Source organism: Equus caballus, chromosome 13, assembly GCF_041296265.1.
Source record: "Equus caballus isolate H_3958 breed thoroughbred chromosome 13, TB-T2T, whole genome shotgun sequence".
Lineage (NCBI taxonomy): Eukaryota > Metazoa > Chordata > Mammalia > Perissodactyla > Equidae > Equus > Equus caballus.
In genome coordinates, this window is record NC_091696.1 from 1758536 (window position 1) to 1778968 (window position 20433).

The 20433-nt window shown below is 46.1% G+C and overlaps 1 protein-coding gene across 8 annotated transcripts in view; it reads right to left on the bottom strand.

The window, feature by feature from the left end:
• Positions 1-20433, bottom strand: part of MAD1L1 (mitotic arrest deficient 1 like 1) — a 420727-nt gene that overhangs the window by 361148 nt on the left and 39146 nt on the right. The window contains exon 1 of one of the 8 annotated variants that reach the window (XM_070231378.1): positions 18859-19068. The exons of 6 other annotated variants lie outside the window; for them this stretch is intronic. The gene's annotated coding sequence lies outside the window, so the exon portion shown is untranslated. Of the gene's footprint in view, positions 1-2365; positions 2775-18858; positions 19069-20433 lie in introns of those variants that run through there. One more of the 8 variants, XM_070231376.1, reaches the window with a different exon arrangement.

Genomic DNA, 20433 nt, shown 5'->3' on the forward strand with positions numbered 1-20433 from the left:
GCAGTCTCTGGGCGGCCTGTAACCAGGAGCTTCTGGGCAGGGTCCTACTTACTAGGTGTGAAGGCTTCTCTCACCACACCCTCCTCAGCCCAGCTGCCCCCAATGCAGGGACAGACACGAGGTGCCACCTCCTACCAACTTCTTCCAAGACAGCCCCACACCACCGGTCAGCCCTGCCAGCTCCATGGGATGACGAGGGATGGGTGAAGAGACGGCAGGAAGATGCATCCCGGACCCTCGTCTCCTTCTCTCCAGGTGCCCAGAGGCCCCAGTGGGTGACATCGTTCTCTGTTCCTTGTGAGGTGGAAGTCACACAGCACACAGCTCAGGGTTGGAAGCAGGGCTGGCGCAGAAAGGATGTGCTGCTCAATTTGCCTGGAGTGAACCAGGAAGTGAGGACATGGCTACGTCCCCAGACCCTGAACCCAAGGACACCCATGAGGGCCCAGCAATCCCAGCCAGCTGACCCTGGGGGTGCAACCATGCTGTTCCGACGCCCCGTCCCGGGCCCAGCTTCGTGCTCTCATCTCCCACATACCCGACCACCTGCAAATAAACAAGTCAGGCGGCCAGAAGGCTCCACATAGGAGATCTTGATGACTTTCCCAGGCCACTGAATCAGTATTGTCTTCTCTCTGCACTACGCAGCTTGGCAAATCAGGGGCCACACATTCTACAGGATTCTCTTTTGTCTCCCCAAGACACAGAAGTAACAACAGGCTACACATAGTGTTTTTATAACTCTATTTGTGAAGCAGCCACACAGTGCCAGGCACCTTGTAAGCATTATCTTCTTTAGTTCACGCCACCTGCAATGGGCATGGAAGTTATCAAGAATGTGGCAAAAGCCCCATGAGAATGAACACCCGCGACTACAAATCCCAGCTAACCGTGACCCTGGACGGGGCAGGCACAGCCGAGCAGCCCCGGAGGGAGTCCTGCCGCAGCCACTGGCCGGGGCCCCACATGGCTGGGAGCCTCCCCGCCTCCCTCCTCGTTCACAACATGGGTGAGACAACAGTACCCGCCATCTCGAAGGCTGTAGGGTCCAATGAGTGAATGCACGGGAGGTGCTTACAACGGCGACTAGCACGCATAGTGAGCGTTCGCCACTGGCCTTACTTCCAAGCGGCCCTCAATCCCAACAACCCTATCAGCAAATGGAAGCTCGGGGAGTGCCCCGACTGGTGCAAGGTCATACCGCTAGGAAGCTGCAGAATCACAGCTGAACTCCAGACACGGGCTCTCAGGCTAATTCCCACCCCTGCACGACCCTCTGACTCTGCAAAGGGCCCCACGGCTCTTGGCGGGAAGTTCCTGTCTCCCGAGAACACTCAAGCCTCCTAGGGGAAAAAGATTTCTCTGGGAAAAGCCACAAACACTGCGTGAGTCACGTGCTTCCCAGAATAGAAGATGAGAGGACACAGTCGCCCCGGCGGGCAGGGCAACTGCGGCTGCAGGCACCAGCGCGGGCAGCTGCTCCCCACCTGGCTGGGCTCTGCCTCCCAGCAACATCCTGCAGCGCGATGAGCAGCCTTCCTCCTGCCCTCGACCAGGGCCTCGTGGGAGGGACCTAGGGAACGAAGGACTGAGAGCCTGAGGAGCTGAGACCCACTTGGCTGGTCACACTCCCGTCTCAGCCCCGCCCACTGCGCGGACAAGTCCGGAGTTCCGGAAGCGCTTTGTGGGCCCGGCTGTGGACACGGGGGAGGGCTGAAGTCAGCCGCGCACAAGGCCACCCCATGAGACACTGTGCTCTGCGTGTGCGGAACACTTCCAGGAGCGGGACTGGCACATACACCTCCGGCTGAAGCCACAGCACGTGCCGGCAGGCCGTGACATTCTCAGGAAAATCTCCTTTTCTCCCATTTATAAAGGACTTCTATCAAAGTTATACAAACAAAGTGTAAACAGTCAAACCACAAGGTTTGCTACGGAAAGCGACAGCGCTCTGCCCTCAGCTCTGTCTCCTGCACCGCTTCCCTCAGCCCAGAAGCAACTGCTCTAAGTTAGTGGCGCCAATTGTTTTGAAATTTACCTCCATTTCTCTAGATAACCTGCTTGTACCACCACCCTTCCTGACTTCTTCCTTTGGGGCATCATCGATGACTTCCCACGACTGACGATGAGGATTCAGGCCTTTCCTCTCACCCCCTCCAGCCTCGGGCATATACTCCAACCGCCAATACAGCTGAGTCCTAAGTCTGGCTGGCTGAAGTCAGCAGTCCCATTCACGTGACAGGTAAACACCACCCACAGCGAGGCCGAAGGAGACCACCTATCTCCATTTCCTGCACTACTCGTGTTTTCCCAGAGGCTAATGATAGGACCGTTCTTTCGTTTGCTTAGTTCTCAATGTACTTACCACTAGTTGCACCCTGAGCTCTTTAAACCACCCAAACCTCAAGGCATCCAGACGGATGAGGCGGCCCATCAATTCCTCTTCAGGAAGAACTCCTTCCTAGAGCCTTCCTTCTTGCTCCAGAAGGTCTGAAGACTCTCCTCTCTAGTGCACAACTGTCACCAGGCTCTCAGTCCCTCCTGTTACCAATATTCCTGTCCCCTGTAACCAAATTCTTCCTCTTTCATTGGTTACTTTCTTTTTTTAACAGAAGGCATCCTCCAGTAGCTTTCTGGAAAAGGAGAGGAAGGAGACACATGTTTTGAGACTTTGCAAGTCGCAAAATACCTTTAGTCTGCCCTCCCACTGGACTGGCAGTTTGACTGGGTATAGAATTCTAGGTTGAAAACGATTTTCCTGCAAACTCTGGAATGCTCTGCTCTCTGCTAGATTGCCATGCTGCTGTTAAGAGGTCCAAAGCCACTCCGATTCTCGATTTGTATGTAATCTGTGTCCATCTTTCTGGAACCTTACCAGATCATGTCTTTGCCCTAACATTCCAAAACTTCACAGAAGCTGCCTTAGTGAGCACACTGTCATCCATTGGACTAGGTACTTTCAGTCTAGAATATCTTCAGTTCTAGGAAAAAATTTTTTTTTAAGATTTTATTTTTCCTTCTTCTCTCCAAAGCCCCCAGGTACACTGTTGTATATTTTTAGTTGTAGGTCCTTCTAATTGTGGCATGTGGGATGCTACCTCAGCATGGCTGACAATCAGTGCCTGGTCCATGCCAGGATCCGAACCCACAAAACTCTGGGCCACCAACAGAGCACGTGAACTCAACCACTCGGCCACCCCAAAAAGTTTTTGGAATTATTTCATTTTATAGTCGTCCTTTGGTATCCACAGAGGATTGGTTCCAGGACCCCCACGGATACCAAACTCCACAGATGCTCAAAACCCTTATATAAAATGGCCTAGTTCTTGCAAATAACCTATGCACATCCTCTCGTATACTTAAATCATCTCTAGATTACCTGTAATGACTAATACCATGCAAATGCCATGCAAATAGTTGTTATCCTGTATTGTTTAGGGTATAATGACAAGAAAAGTCCCCATGCGCAGTGCAGACGCAACCATCGGAGGCCTTTTGATTGCAGGGGCAGAACCCGTGGGCGGGGGGCCAACTGTAACCTCCTCCCCTCCATTTTTTGCTGGTTTTTTGACAACTCTTTTTATCAAACATGGTCCACATGGACGGATCCTCCAGTTTTGTTTTTCTTGTTTGTTCTTTTTGTCTCTGTGTTCTTCTTTCTGGGAGGTTTCCTCCACCTTTCCAAACCTTACACTGACGTTTTTCCATACGCACTCACATAGCTTTACTTTTCCAGAGCTCTTCCTGTTCACTGCACGTTCTTCTGACAGAATCCTTTTCTTGTTCCAGGTTAAAAATACCTACTCTCAGCTGAGGATGTTTATGAGAGGTTTTCTCCTGGAAGTTTTGACCCTGCATAAGTCATGTGCCGCATCACGACGTTTCGGCTGATGACGGATCATAGAGACAACAGTGGTCCCATAAGATGAGCACCATGTAGCCTAGGTGTGTAGTGGGCTGCACCATCTGGGTTTGTGAAGTGCACTGTATGATGCTCACACAACGACAGTTCTCAGAACATGTCCCTGTCATGACTGTAATCTGCATTTCCTCTAAGTTGCTTTTATCCATTTGTTAGCTTTGGTCTTTTCTGTCTTTTCTGTTAGTGACTTTCCTCAGCTATCTGGTGTGCTCTAAAGAAACGACCGGGGCTTGTCCACCACAAGCTTCCCATAGGAGGAGCCAGGAGGCACAGATCTTAGTGCCTCTGGTCTCTTCCTGATCTGGTCAGGGCCCCAGGGGAGGTGTTCTAACCCTTGCTTAGTGGACAAAGGCTGGATGCCAGGACTCGGACAGCCAGTGGAGAACACAGGCCAGGAATCTCAGCGGTGGCCATGCGTAAGTTCATTAATCACTAGGATTTTCTGTAAGGTGCCCCACCCTCAAAAGTGGGCCAATGGCTTTACCCTCTGTTGAGGGAATGTCAATCTTCTGCTGTGCGGAGGACAGGGCAGCCGCCCAGCCACCCTGAGTGAGGAAGGACCTGGGCTCTGCCTGCCTTGAAAGCTGACTTCCAACCGATTCTTCTCTGCCCCGCTGGCTGCCACTCTGGGGGGGATGGCGCTGCAGAGCCTGCGCTTTCTGAAAACTCCGTGGCACAAACCGAGCTGGCCCTCGGCTTTCACGTCTCCTCAGTCAGCACTTGGCGCTCTCAGGTCAGGAACTCCATCAGCAACTCTGCAAGCCACACCCAGCTTCCAAATGTGATGCTGGTGCTTCCTCTCACGTCCCTCCTATTCACAGGGGCTCTCACCTTTCAAACAGCCCTCGTCACCGTGGGTGTGTTAGGTCTCAGGAAGACACAGAGCAGACATAGGGACTCAATCCACCTTCTTTACCTGGTAAGCTTTACTTCACCTTTACTGTTCTCCACACACTCAAACTGGTCCTGGAAAAAAATCTGGCAAACAATGTCCCATTTTACCAGTGAGCCACATGCCTTAGGCTTGTTCACTAACAGCCCAAGGGAGGGCCCACACTGACCTGCACACGGCTCAGGATGCCCACCAACAAGGACCACCTTCAGTCCCGCCCGTGCCCCACAACCACTGAGAGGGCTGGCTAAGCACACAAAGCACACCCAAAGAAAGGAAAATACAGGAAATAAAGAGAAAGAGAAAAATAGATGCGACAGAAAAACACACAATAGAATCAACCAACTCAAAAATCAGTTATTTGAAAAGTCTAATAAAGATGACAGTCATCTGGAGATGCTGATTAAGAGAAATGAGAGAAGGCGTAAGTCACCAAGACCAAGAAGGAACCAAGAGTGATGAGCACAGGTCCTGCACACAGTGTAAACCTTCTGGAAACCAACTGAGCACGTCTGAGGATGTAAGAGATGCTGCTAAGACTGGTTACTTCTGCCTAGAAGGCCTGGAAGTTGGGTTAAGAAAAGAAATTTTACTGTGCATGTTATGCCTTCCTGTAATGTTGGAGAAAAACGTTAACCATCTGCAGTATTATGTTTTAGCCGTGTAGGAAGACTCCTTGCAAAGTGGAATTACAGGCCATCTTTATTTTCTTCTTTATCCTAAGAAATCTATTATCTTCTGAGACATTCTACACCTAAAAAATTAGCATCTCTAAAAAACCTACAACTAAAATTACACTTAGCAGTGAAATACTGACTGTTCTCCCCTCAGGTCATGAACAAAAACGAGCTGTCTGTCATCACCACTGCTATTCAACATTGTGCTGGAGGTCCTCACCAGTTAATGACGCAAGAGAAGACAGAAAACGCCTTAAGACTAAAAGGAAGACGTAAAACTGTCTTTATTTGCAAACAGCACTATTATTTACATAGAACAATCCTAAAAAAATCTAAAAAAAGTTCACTGGCACTAAAAGTAAATCTAGCAGAGTGCAAGATACAAAGTCAATATATTAAAAAAAATATTACTTTTCTTATACACTGATTAGCAGCAAATACTGGAAAGTGAAATTTTTTAAACTTCTATTCAAAATAGCATCAAAAATATAATATTTAGGATTAAATTTATCAAAAGGTATGCAAGATCTCATTACAAAAAGATACGCTAGAAATAACTGTCTGGTGAGCTGCGTGGCAAGAGTCGTGAAGCCCAGGGGCTGCCCAGAGTCCTCCGGGACGAACGTGTGTGAGTAAAATGCTGTCAGTACCCCGGAAACCGTCCGCTCCAGTGGAAGTCCCTGGAGATCTGTCAGTGCCTCTGCACTCCACAACAGGTTTCTAACTCGGGAGAAACACGGATGAAAACTCTTACGTCAAGGTTCCGTCGAGGTTCCCACATCAGAGTCCTCAGGGCCCCTGCCTGGTGGCGTCAGGCAGCAAGCGCACAGTGTCATGGTCACGAGTGCAGCTGTCATTTAAGATGCTGATGAGCCACAACATGCTTCTTTAACTGGCATCCAGCATCTTCCAGGACAGCAGCTCTCAGCTGGGGATGCGTTCAGACTCACCCATGGAATTTTATAAAAATAACAATGGTTAGGCTCTATTCCCGTCTTACTGAATCTCATCATTTGATATTCTTTGGTACATTCCTAGGATATTTTGTCTTGGGATTATTATCCATTATATCTCAAGATTGATTTCTCTATAAAAATTACGTTCAGGGGCCGGCCCCGTGGCTGAGCGGTTGTTCACATGCTCCGCTGCGGTGGCCCAGGGTTTCGTCAGTTCAGATCCTGGGCGCAGACACGGCACCACTCATCAAGCCACGCTGAGGTGGCGCCCCACATGCCACAAAACTAGAAGGACACACAACTAAGAATATACAATTACGTACTGGGAGGCTTTGGGGAGAAAAAGGAAATAAAATCTTCAAAAAAAAATTTATGTTCATCCATTTTGATAAATCAGATGTTAACATCTACTGACTTCTTTGAAAATAAGCTTAATCATTATCCTTACAGATATTCTGCCTAATTTTCTAATTACCTTCATATCTTTGTTTTGGATGCCACAGAAACAACGCAATTTCCTTGTCAGCTGCATTACTCTTATTTATAACCTCATCAGACATTTCACATTTGAAATTTATCAGTATTAATTAACCAAAGCCATTAAAGGTCTGTCGTCTGTGGGTAGTTTTTACTCAGATGCCTGCCTGGAAGCTGTGTACAAACTACGGGCGAGCGGCTGCATCTTTGTCAGAGACGGAGTCTCAGAGGCTCGTGGTGAGGAACCGGACCAGGCGTCCCAAACCACCAGCCCCTCAGGGTGCAGGCTCGGGGCACAGGCCTCTGAGGTGACAGCATCCAGACGACGTTCGGACACACCAGCAGACTCAGTGAGGACTTCCTCCTCCTTTTCAGTCAGGAAGCAGATGGTCTCAGGCCTCTGCTAACCCCAGATCCCACAGGGTAAGAATTACACAGAACTAATTTTATCAAAGTTATGTGTGGATGTTGGTTCTAATTTCTCTTTTCTGGATACTTAAGAAAGTTATTACTCTTTCTTCATAAGCTATCTAACCTGCAAGTTGATGAAAACGAAACATTTTCAAATACGTGGCCCTCACTGACAGCCAAGAATTCAGAAACTCTTACTGAGTCTCCTTACTTTTCACGGCAATGTGCTCATTTGCATAGGTTCCACAAGAATCTCTCCGCCTTTTTAAGGGGACAGAATGAGACAAATTGTACAATCAATGTCTTAACCAGGCATGTCATATTTGAGAACAACGCTCAGTCAATAAAACAAGGCAAACCACTTGTAAGGGTCAAAAGATGCAGGCAATGCCGACAAACCCCTAGGAAAGCAGCCTGGCACCTGGCTTATGGGGCCCCAGCCTCATGGGCCGTAAAGGCCAGGAATCTTAGGATATTTGGGGGAACCTCAAGAAGAGAGGAATTCACCCAAATATATAGCTATGGCACAGGAAACCAGTAGAGAGAATTTACTGGGCTTGGTTTCCTAGCCTTGAGATTGCAAATGATGGAAGTTTAGAAATCCAATCTGAGATCCCTTACGCAAATTTCCAGAGAGAAGTGAATCTTGTAAGTGACCACAACAGCGTGGTTCTAGGATTTTGCAAAGACAAGGAGAAGGCCTGTGTGGTACCCCAACGCCCGTAGCCCAACTACATGAATAATCAGGTCAAGCCTGTTGAGGCCGGCCTTATTCTGTGATCAAGAATAATCCTTCTTTGAGACTGTTATCATCACAAGGAGGGAGGCAACATGAAAAACTTAAGTGGGAAAAAAAAGATGATCTGTGACCTGTCTAGCTTACCCATTAAGGTTATTTCTAACTTTCATCATCTTTAAGCTAGTTTACAAGTCGGCAAGCAGAAGAAAACTGATAGGAACGCAAGTGATTCGTGTCACAGAAACATCAACTCCATCCTGGGGCACGCAGCTGCTTCCCGCCCTCTGGATACTGACAGTGTCCCCAGTTTGGCATCTCTCTGTACACTAACCCCAGGAGTCCCTCTCTGATACTAACCACACAGTGCTTTGAATGGTACTTCGGACCATTGTAAGACCCCAGTTCCTTCATTAATTAGTGAGTTAAATAAAATACTTGACATCTCCAGGTGAACAGACAAATACAACATATAAGACCACTATACTTAAAATTATAAAACATTACTGTAAAAAACGAAACAGAGAGCTATACCATGATTGGAAGGGTCGAAATTGCTAAGATGTCACTTTGCTCCAAATTGATCTATAAATTTAATGCAAAATCAAAAAAACATAACAGCGTCTTTTGTAGATACTGACAATCTTTTTGTTTTTTTGAGGAAGATTAGCCCTGAGCTAACATCGGCTGCCAATCCTCCTCTTTTTGCTAAGGAAGATTGGCCCTGAGCTAACATCCGTGCTCATCTTCCTCTACCTTATATGTGGGACGCCTGCCACAGCATGGCTTGATAAGCGGTGCGTAGCTCCATGCCCGAGATCTGAACCAGCGGATCCAGGGCTGCCGAAGCAGAGTGCACGAACTCAATCACTACACCACCAGGTGAGCCCTGATGAGCTATTTCTAAAATGCATCTATAGAAAAGCAAGATAATCTTCAACAGCTAAACAATCTTAAGAAAGGAAAATAAATTTAGAAGACTTGCAATACCAGATTTCGGGACTTACTATGAAGCTATAGCACTCAAGAAAGTAACAGTATTGGCCTACGGATGGATATGTACCAGTGGAATTAAACAGAGTCCAGAAATGGACCACCACATTTACAGTAGGCTGATTGGACAATAGTGACAGAGCTCCTCAAAGGGAAAGGTGTAACTTTTCCAAAAATGCACGGAAACTTGACAATAGGGGTAAAAAAGTGAACCGTCATTGACTCCAGCCTCAGATCAAACATGAGATGGGTCATAAACCTGTACAAAAAACATTAAAACAGAAAGCTTCTAGAAGAAAACAGGAAAATTAATTTGCAGCCATGAAATGGGAGAAGATTCTTTAAAGCACAAAAGCCACTAACAGCAGAAGAAAAAATTGATAAATTGGATTTCATCAAAATCAAGAAACACTATTAAGACATCAGAGACTGAATGGCTAAGGTTAACTTTATTACTGATAATCTTCAAATGTGAAATGTCTGGTGAGGTTTTATAATAAGAATAACACAACTGACGAGGAAATTGGGTTGTTTCTGTGGCATCCAAAGCAAAGATATAAAGGCAATTAAAAAACCAGACAAAGCATCTCTAAGGATAATCGTTTCCATTAGACTGTTCACAGCCAGTGTGAAGAAACACAACCGATCTTGTAAACACTCATCTTGTATCCTGCAACTGTGCTGATCTCGGTTATGAGCTCTAAGAAGCGTGTGCGTGCGTCCATTGGGTTTTTCTACATACAAAATCACGTTGTCTGTAGACAGTTTTCGTCTTCTGCTCCAGGCTGGATGTCTCCTAGTTCCTCTGCTGCATGACTGCCCTGGTAGGACGTCCGGGACGATGCTGCAGAGAAGCGGCCAAGGCACCACCCTCTCTTCACCTGTCCTCCTCTTCCCCATCCCGGTCACCTCCACCCACAGCCTCACGTCGCTGGGCCTTCCCTTTGACTTCTCAGGGCTGCTGCTGAGCTCGCCCGCGCCTTTGCATCTCAGTTCCTGTGCTGGTCAACTGTGCAATTTCTGTTGGGTTCTTTTTTATAATTTCTTTTTATTGATAGTCTCTATATCTATTGATTGCTTTTTTCCCTGCATATGAGTTATACTTTGTCTTTTTGCCTGTCTCATAAGTTGTTGAAAGATGGAAGTTTCAAAGACTATCATGTGGCCAACTCTGGAAACCCGAATCTCTACCCTCCCCAGGGCTTGTTGCTATTGCTGCTAGTTGTGTTGTTTACCTGTTTAGTGATATTTCTGAACTAATTCGGTCACGTCTGTATGTTGTGTGTGGCCGCTGAAGTCTACTCAGCTAGTCAAGCCAAAGCAAATACAAGTTCAGCCACAGCGAGACACCACTTCACATTCACTAAGATGGCTATAATAAAAAGGGCGCCAATAACAAGCGTTGGTGAGGACGTGAAGAAATTGGAACCCTCATACACTGCTCATGGACATGTAAAATAGTGCAGCCACTATGGAAAACAGTTTGGCAATTCCTCAAAAAGTTAAATAAAGAGTTACCATGTGACCCAGCAATCTGCCCTAGATATTTTACCCAAGAGAATCAGAAACATACGTCCACACAAAAACCTGTACACAAATGCTCACGGCAGCACTCGGTGTAACGGCCAAAACTGGAAACAACCCAACCGTCTATCAAGTGATGAATGGATACACAAACGTAGCATATCCACCCAAGGGAACATTATTCACTCATAAAAAGCATAAAGTACAGAGACATGCTGCAACGTGGACCAACCTTGAAAAGATGATGCTAAGTGAGAAGGCCAGACACAAAGGCCACATGTGATATGACTCCGTGTATAGGAAATACCCAGAGCAGGCAACACGCACAGAGAGAAAGCAGATGAGTGGCTGCAGAGATGGGGGAAAGGAGAGAGGGGAGTGTCTGCCAAAAGGTACAGGGTTTCTTCTGGGGGTCACGAAAATGTGCTGGAATCAGAGAATGGCAACAGTTGCACAAGCCTGGGAATACACTAAGAAGCAGTGAATTATACATTTTAAAAGTCAATTTTATGGGATGTGAATCAAATCTCAACAATTAAAAAACATTAAGAAAATGAAAAGCCAAGCCACAGACTAAATGAAAATATTGGCAAGACACATACTTGATAAAGGACACATATACAGAATATATCAAGAACTCATAAAAATCAATAAAAAGAAAGCAACCCAATAAAACTCTGCAAAAAACTTAGAACAGACACTTGCCAAATAACATATACAAAGCCAGTAAGCACACGAAAAGGAGTGCGACACAGTCACTAGAGAATTAGTCAGTAGGGAAATGTGCATTAAAACCAAAAACAGATACTATTTCACACCACTGGAATAATGAGACACTTTTTTAAAGCAGTACGTCCAATAGTGGTGAAGGTATGGTGCAAGAGGAACTCTCACACACTGCAGGTAGGAGTGTAAAATGGTACAACCATGCTGGAAAACAGTTTGCACACTAAATGGACCAGCAACAGTACCTGGTACTAATGCAAGAGAAATCAAAACACAGGTCGACACCAGATTTAAACATGAATGTTCATGGCAGCAGTATTCACAGGAGCCAGCAACCAGAAACAACCCAAACGTCCACAACAGGAGAATGGACAAACAAACAGGGATATTCGTAGAGTGGACTGCTCTCAACGATAAAAAAGAATAAACTACTGATAAACCCAAAAACGTGGCTTAATCTCAAAACAAGATGCTGGGCACAGGCAGGGCTGGGCACGGGGCGAAGCAAGAGAGCTGCTGGGGCACCAACTTCAAGGTGTCACTCTGAGACCCCACTCTCAAGGTGTACAGTCATGTAGCACATAACGACGTGTCAGTCAACTACGGACCGCATGGACCACCGTGGTCCCGTAAGATCAGGGGGACAGAGCCGAGGCGTGCAGTGGGCCGTATCACCGAGTTTGGTAAGTACACACGATGACGTTCACACAATGACAAAATCACCTAATGACGCGCATTTCTCAGACCATGTCCCGTCATTAGGTGACGCACGACTGTACAAGGCAGGTCCCAGCCTCTCTCGCCTCGTCCTAATGTCAGCCCTGGGCAAAAGAAGACAGCAATTAAAGAGCAAACGCAGTACAATTCCATTTCTTTACAGCCAAAGAACAGACAAAACCAATCTGCGGTAATAGAAAGCAGAACGGGGGTTGTCTCCCGGGGAGAGGAATTGATTGAAAGAGAAAGGGCCTGCTGAGGTCACGGAAACTTTCTACAGCTTGACTGAGGCGCTAACAGGTGGCACATTTTCAAAACTTCAGGTCTGTCCATTTCACTGTACATACAGCGTACACAGTTACTACCTCAATGAAAAATTTTAAAAGGAATTGAAAACTTCCCCTTTTTTAAAGACCAGGCTGAATGCCATTGTTCAAGCAAGTGAACTAGATCTGGCAACATGAAGGTCTCCTTTGAAGTCATCTGGCATGCTTCCGGATCTCTGAAACGGGTTTCTTCAAAGCAGAAACAACCTTTAGAGTTCCAGGAAGCTAGTGGGACTGGGGATTCATGCCCTAAAGGTGACAAAGGCAAGAAGGTTCCTCAGCCTTCACTTGCAGGGGACCTCCACTATCGTCTCTGCCACCACCACCCCGCCCCAGCCCCCCTGCTGCATAGCTCAGTGGGCCCTGGGGCAGGCGGGCAGCACCTCTGGAGCCCAGATGCCTATTGGGAAAGATGGCTGAGAGCCTGAATGAAAGCTCCCGGGGCAGCAAGAAGATTGGAGGACAGGAAGCACCGTCCCCTAAAACAGTCTGTCCTGAAAAGCACCATGATTTAAGAATACAGTCACTTACTTTTTTAAGAACACAGGGCAAAATTTAAAAACAGTGGTAACAGCAATAGAGCTGGAAACAACTGAAGTGTATGCTAACAGGAAAGCAACTAAATCCATTCCACGTGACGGAATACCAGAGAACTACTAAGAAGTAAACACCAGAAATTCCACGCAGGTCAATCTCAGGGAAAATCAATCATCTACTAAGATCATTTGTTACGCATGTGAACACACACCAGAATTATCCAAGAGGACTTACACCAGAGTGTGAATATTAACTCATTCTGAGAGTGAGTGGAATTTGAAACAGCAGAGAGATATGAAGAACTTTCACTTCAATTTCCTACTGTCTTTTTTTTTTTTTTTACAGGGAGCACGTTTTCACATGACACTTGTACAGTATTCTGAGAAGCCTGCCACAGAACCACACGTGAGATCACGTCCGAGCTTAAGTCCCAGTCGTGAGCCGTCCCTCTGGCCTCGCAGGACTACCCGTGGGGAGCGCAGCTCTCCGGGCGGCCTGCAGGGCCCCTCCCAGGCGGCTATCGGATCAAAGCTGGTTCACAATACTACGCCGGTCTTCGCCTTCTGTCGTTTTTCTGTTTTCCTTCACGGTGCTGACACTCGCACTGAAGACACAAAGCAGCGACGGGTAGGACGCGTTCGTGAACCAAGGCAGCGGCACCAACTTTACCAGCGGTCTTCCTCTTCCTCTCGGTCGCACACACAAAACTCAAAAACAAGGACGACTTCGGTTAAGAATGTCCCTCACGAAGCAGTAAAAACATTAACTTTATCAAATCGTGACCCCTCGCAACGTAACCTCAACACACTGTGTGAAGAAACAGGGAGCAAACGTAAAACATCTCTGCTGCAGGCCAACGTGCGACGCTGTCTTAAAGAAAAGCACTTGTGTGTTTGAGCTGCAAGCCGAACTAGCCACTTTTTACAAAACCATTTTACTTGAAGAAATGACTGATAAATGATAGTTACTCAAACTTGGGTGTTGGCAGACACTTTCTCAAAAACAAGTTAAATAAGCTTCTCACGTCGAAGAAAACAACCAAGGGTGCTTACGTCGAAGAAAACAACCAAGAGTGCTTGTTGCCAATACGAATCTCAAGCTTCTGAAACGAGTCAGAATTTTTTTTAACTTGTATCAGCCACCATAAGCTTAACAGACCCCTAATATTTAAAGACTTTTCAATAACTGGTGGCAATGTTGGCTCATGTGATTTTTTTACGATGCATAATAAAGTATGACAACATTTAGAAGACCTACATAACTCAGTGAACCAGTATTTTTGAAATGACCAGTGTACAATGTTACATAATCATACTCGATAAAATGCCCCTCAGAGGACAAGATACAGCGATGAATGCGAATGCAACAGTTGGAAGGCTCATTGGGTCTTTCAGACTCCACACTACTACTAACCTTTAAGGAACTCTCGCTTGTAGAAGACAAGATTATTAAGATATGAATACTAACCAAAATAATCTACAGAGTCAACGCAATCCCTATCAAAATCCCAATGACGTTTTTTGCAGAAATAGAAAAACCCAGCCTAAAACTCATGCGAAATCTCAAGGGACCCAGAATAGCCAAAACAATCTTGGAAAAAACGATCAAAGTTGGAGGGCTCATACTTTCCGATTTCAAAACTTACTGTAAAGCCACAGTAATCAAAACAAAGTGGTCCCGGCATAGAGACAGACAGACAGGGGAAGGCAGCCGAGAGCCCAGAAATAACCCTCGCACACACAGTCAAGTGACTTTCGACAAGAGTGCCGAGACAATTCAATGGGGACAGCACAGTCTTTTCAACGAATGGTGCCGGGAAAACCGGACAAGAAAAGAAGGAATTTGGACCCTTACCTAAGACCATATACACAAATAAACTCAAAATGGATCAAAGAGCTAAACATGAGAGTCAAAACCATAAAACTCTTAGGTAAACATGAGGGGAAAGCCACAGCTGCAGCCCTTCCAGGCCTTTCCAAATCAAGGCGGCCAGCACCTGAACACCGCGCTGAGGCAGCATTTACCCGTGAGGCCGAGGCCACCGCTCATTTTTAACATCAAGGAACAAGGGCGGTCCTTCGTGTTGTCATTTCTAACCTCAAACAAGCCGCATAAACAGCAGTTGTGGGAACGGGCCGGGCTGAGCACATTAGATGGCCTGTGGGGGCAGTCCCATGCAGGAAAGGGCCGTGGCTACTTAAAAACACGCACGGACCGTCAGTTCAGTTTCTTAGAACTGCAAAAAGAAAGAGAAAAAGGCTACCAGATAGCATTGCCAACAGCGAGTTTTTCTTTTTAAAAGAGAGTGGGACATTTGGAATTTCTGGCCCAGGGACCTCGGCAGCTCAAGCCAGATGCTCTGTGTACCACTTCACTGCGTCTGGGAGGAGAGAGAAGCAGGGTGGGGAAAGCCAGGCAAGAACAGCCAGGCTGAGAACCGAGGGTGTGGAAGACTCCAGAGCGAGACAAGTAAAAAGCAACTGAGAAAGTAACCCTACTTGTTACTTCAAATGAGGATCATAACCACTCAAGAGTAAAGAGGAAAAGAGGGAAGAGAGAGAAGGCGGGGGGCGGGGGGGAGAGGCTCACTCAAGAAGAAACAGACACCAGGAGAGCCCTCTCTCTATTAAAGCGACTGCATTTGTGGGAAAAACCTTCCTACAAAGAAAACTACAGGCCCAGATGGCTTCACTGGTGAATTCCACCAAACATTTAAGGACAAAATAATGCCTATTCTATACAAACTCTTCCAAGAAAACAGAAGTAGAGGAAGTACTTGCCAACTCATTTCATGAGGCCTAAGTTACCCTGACACCAAAACCAGACAAAGATATCACAAGAAAAGAAAACCACAAAACAATATTCCTCATGAACACAGAAACAAAAACTTAAAATATTAGCAAATCAAATCTACTGTATATTAAAAGGATAAGGTATCACGATCAAGTGGAGTTTATCCCAGGAATGCAAGGCTGGTTTAGCACTGGGAAAAAAATCAATTAACATACTAACTATATTAACAGAATATTGAGTAAAAACCTTATCATTATCCCAAAAGATGTAGAAAAAGCATCTGGTAATATTCCAAACTCATTCATGGTTTCAAAAAAAAAAAACAAAATAACTCTCAGTAAACAGGGAACAGTGGAAACATCCTCAACCTGAGCAACAGCATCTCCCAAGAATCGAAAGCCAACACCACACCTGATGAAAACGTGAAGACTCGAACAAGCCAAGGATGGATTCTCACCACTTCTACTCAAAACTGTACTGGAGGTCTCAGGGAGTGCAATAAGACAAGCAAAAAGAAACGGACGAATGAGTGAGTGAATGAAATAGAAAGCACATGAAAAGAAAAGAAACTGAAAGATGTCAAAATTTATGAAAATGTGAAGTAACTAGAAGAGCTAAAAGAATTTTTAAAAAGAAAAAAGTTGGAGAGCTTCCTAATGTAAGTGAGCATAAGTGAGGCCATCTTGTTACGCCAAACGGCCCCAGCCCCTCCTCTGTGTGACTACTTGCTGCTCTGCACGTACTCCAAAAAAATCACATGCTGTCCTGATTTATGGCCTCTGCTTACGTATGTGCTCCCCAATAGCCTGATAAATTAAAACTTTGTTCTATGAGTTCCTCTCCAGGAACAGGCTGACCATAGGCGGGAAACACACCTACAAGGTATTCTGTCAACATCACAGTTGACAGAAGAATGGAACAATATGATGCCTGGAGCCCGTCCTGCCTGGAGACCAACATCCCTGGACCCCTCCTCACTCCCCATTTTCCCTACATAACTGCCTCAAGATTCTGTAGTCCTTGAAGATGGTTCTTTTGGAGACACCAGTCTGCCATCTTCCCCACCATGCCAGCTAATGGAACTTCCTTCCTCCCTAACTCGTGATCAATTGGCTCAGATCGCAGGGAGCAGAGTGAGCTCACTGCTTGGCATCACTAATTTATTTTAAAGTTATTATAAAGTTAGAGTAATAATGACACTATTGTACTAGCCAAAGGATAGACATATGGATCAAGGGAAAAGAATAGTCTAGAAACAGACCCAGGCATATAACGTCAACTGATTTTTGTCAAAAGTGGTAAGGTAATTCAAAGGAGAAAAGATGGTATTGAAAAAAAAAGTGACTCTCAACTATTACTACACCACACTCAATATTAACTCAAAATTAACATAAAGGCTAAACCTAGAAAGCTTCTAGAAGCTTCAGCTAGGCAGACACAAAAAGGACAAACCATTAGAGAAAAGAACTAACAAATCAGACTTAAAATTAAAACCTTTTCCTTTTCAAAAGACATTGCTAAGAAAATGAGAAGGCAAGCCACATCCTGAGAGAACATATTCACCAAACATCTGACAAATTCCATCAAGAATATAAACAGCACTCTTGAAACCCAATAATAAGATGACAAACAATACATTAAAAAGTGTGCAAGAGCCTTTGAAAAGACACTTCACAAAAGAAGATACGTGGATATCAAATAAGTACGCACATGAGAAGACGTTCGACATCATTAGTCACCAGGGAAACAGGAATAAGGCCGGTGAAATACCACTATACGCCCCCTAGCACGGCTAAGATTAGACTGACAGAGTGCTGCCCAGGACGAGGAAGAACCAGAAGCCTCAGACTTGGTGGTGGGAGGGGCAAAACAGTGCAGCCACTTTGGAAAAGAGTGAGACAGCTTCTCACAAAGTCAAAATATACTTCCATATGACCCAGAAACCCCTCTCTTAGGTATTTACCCAAGAGACCTGAAAACTCGTACAAAGACCTGTACACAAGAGTTCACAGAAGCTCTCCTTGCAAGAGCCAGATAGTGGATACAAATTACGGTATATCCATTCGACGTAAAAAGGAACGAACTGCTGCTGCAGACACCCACAGGGATGAAGGTTTTTGAGAAGACACTTGCTAAGTGAAAGCAGCCAGACACAGAGACCACACACCGCGTGGTTGTGTCTGCACGTCACTCTAGACGAGGCAAAGCCACAGTGGCGGGAAGCAGAGCAGCTGTGGCCAGGGGCCAGAGCAGACCCAGGGAACCGCCTGCAAAGCGTCTGGGGACTTGAGCGCCTGTGGAAACGTTCCGCACTTTGACTTTGGCGGTGGTTACATGTCTGTTCTACACCTGTCTAATTGAATAGAATCGTACACACCTTAAAGGCTAGCTTTATTATATATAAATCATACCTCAGTAAACCTGCTTTTTAAAAAATAACAGCTGTAAAAATGTCTGTACAGGCACACCCGGAGGCCTCGTGTCCCGCCGTCAGCGCTGATCGTCTCGGGAGGGAAGGGGGCGCGGCAGGGGGCAGGCGGGAGAGGGTCTGCTGTCTCAAGGTCCTCTCCATCGGGCTCTTCGCACACAGGACTGGAGTCAGAGAACCCTCCCAGGAGAACCCGCACAAAACTCACTCACGAGCCACAATAAGGTCATTCCCCAAACTTCAGAGTTAATTAAACACTGTAAATCAGAATTTTAGGTTAAAATACTCGTAATATTTAGTTTCTTTAAACATGTCAATTTTTCTGTGCTATCATAACTAAAATTGTTCTTTTTTAACCATTAGAATAACTCCTTTTTGTTTCTAATTTTGTCCGTCAAATAAACACAGTGTGGCAGGCAGCTCCTGACAGGCTCCCAGCGGCCCCGCCTCCTGGAATTCACCCTCTGCCGTCCTGGCTCCTCCCCACACACTGCCTCACTCTCCAGGACGGCCTGAAGTGGCTCCCAAGAGGTCGAGTTAGAAAGAACCAGCAAACGGTGGCTTATCAGCCTCCACTGCAGCCCCATATCAAACCCTCAACTCCTAACCCGTCACCAAGACTGAACACAAAGCCCCAGGCCTCTGCTCCTGATGCATCCATTCATAAAACGCACATAAGACAAGTTTTCCCACTAGCAGCTAAAGCAAAAACAAAACAAAAAAGAAAAGAGCTTGGACCTCACCAGTTAGGTGCGCTTGAGCCTCTTTCTCAACCCTGAAAGAGTGAGAGAAGTGTCACCTATGCCCCGTGCCTCCTGTAATTCCACACGCGGAGAAACCGAAGGGCGTCCCCAAGAGGAAGCAGCATGGCCAACAGTCTGGGGCAGAGAGCTTAGGACGCTCACAAGGTTCAGAGAGGTGAGTGTGGCTACAACGCAGGCCTGTGGGAGGGTGGCAGATGACGTGGTTGAAACGTAGGCTGCACCCCTGCAGCTCACCAAGCCGCAAACTGGTGATCTTCAAAATATGGCTTACTGGGCGCAGGCAGTGTTTTTAAAATCAGAAAATTTCATATAAAAATCCAGACTCTTAGAATTATGTTAAGTGAAATAAGCCAGCACGAGAAAGATCATCTGTGTATGACTCCACTCATATGAGGAATCTAAAACTATGGACCAAGAACAGTTTAGTGGATACCAGGGGAAAGGTGGGGTTGGGGGTGGGCACAAAGGGTGAAGTGGTGCACCTACAACATGACTGACAAACATTAATGTACAAATGAAATTTCACAAGATTGTAACCTATCAATAACTCAATAAAAAAAAAAAAAATCCAGACTCTTAAATCCTTGCAGAGCAATTGTCTGCTGGGGCTCAGTTGGACCAACCCTGTTAGACCGCATGGGTGCCCTGGCTCGCCTCCTCCGTCCCGTCACCAGGACCTCCGGCAGACGGCATCTGCTTGGCGAGGTATCCACTGTGCAAGAGGACGCAGGAAGCACTGACTGTTCACGTGAATGGATCGCAGAGAGAAGGTCGAGACTGTGGAGAGGCATCAACGACGACCTACCCTACAGAGGGACCGCCTGAAGATGAGGCAGGCCGGGGATCTGTGACCTCCACTACCGTTAGGAAGTCGGCGCCGGCAGCGTGAGTTGAGATACTACACAGGGAACAATCCTTTCTCGAACAGTGGCGTTTCTCAAAGAAAAAGGAGGTGGCGCAATGAAAACCCCTTGTTCATTTCCAAGTGGTTATAAAGAGGGAATTTGTTTTTACCTTATTTTTAATAACACTAATGTAATTCAGAATTAGGATGGAGGTATCTTACGAATTAGAAAGGTAAAAAGGGAGGCCCCCAGAGGCTGCAATCATTATCCCCTCCCCCTCAACGATAAAGATCTTCGAGTTTAGGGAGACAGACAGGACTTCGTGTGCACCCTCAGAAAGGCCGTCAGCCACTAAACCGGGAGAGCAGCACTGCACAGAGGGGAAGGAGACTGAGTTCCGAGTCCCTGGGGATCAACTCTCCAAGGGGTAAAGCTTGAAACAAACTCCTTCTGAGGCAGGAGGGGGAGAAGGGTAACTTTTGTCCCCCACCTGCCTCTGCTCCAGGCTAACGTCATGCCCCAAGGAAATGACAGAAAAGGATGTCATTAATAAATTTATTTCAACTTTCTTTTCAATGGTGCTGAAAAGTACATGCAAATCCATCCATAATTAGGTTTAAAAATTCCATTTCATGGGATAATCAGACTTCAAAAAACTCAATTTTAGTTTTAATCAGATTTTAACAAGGATATTAAGTCCATTTCGTTT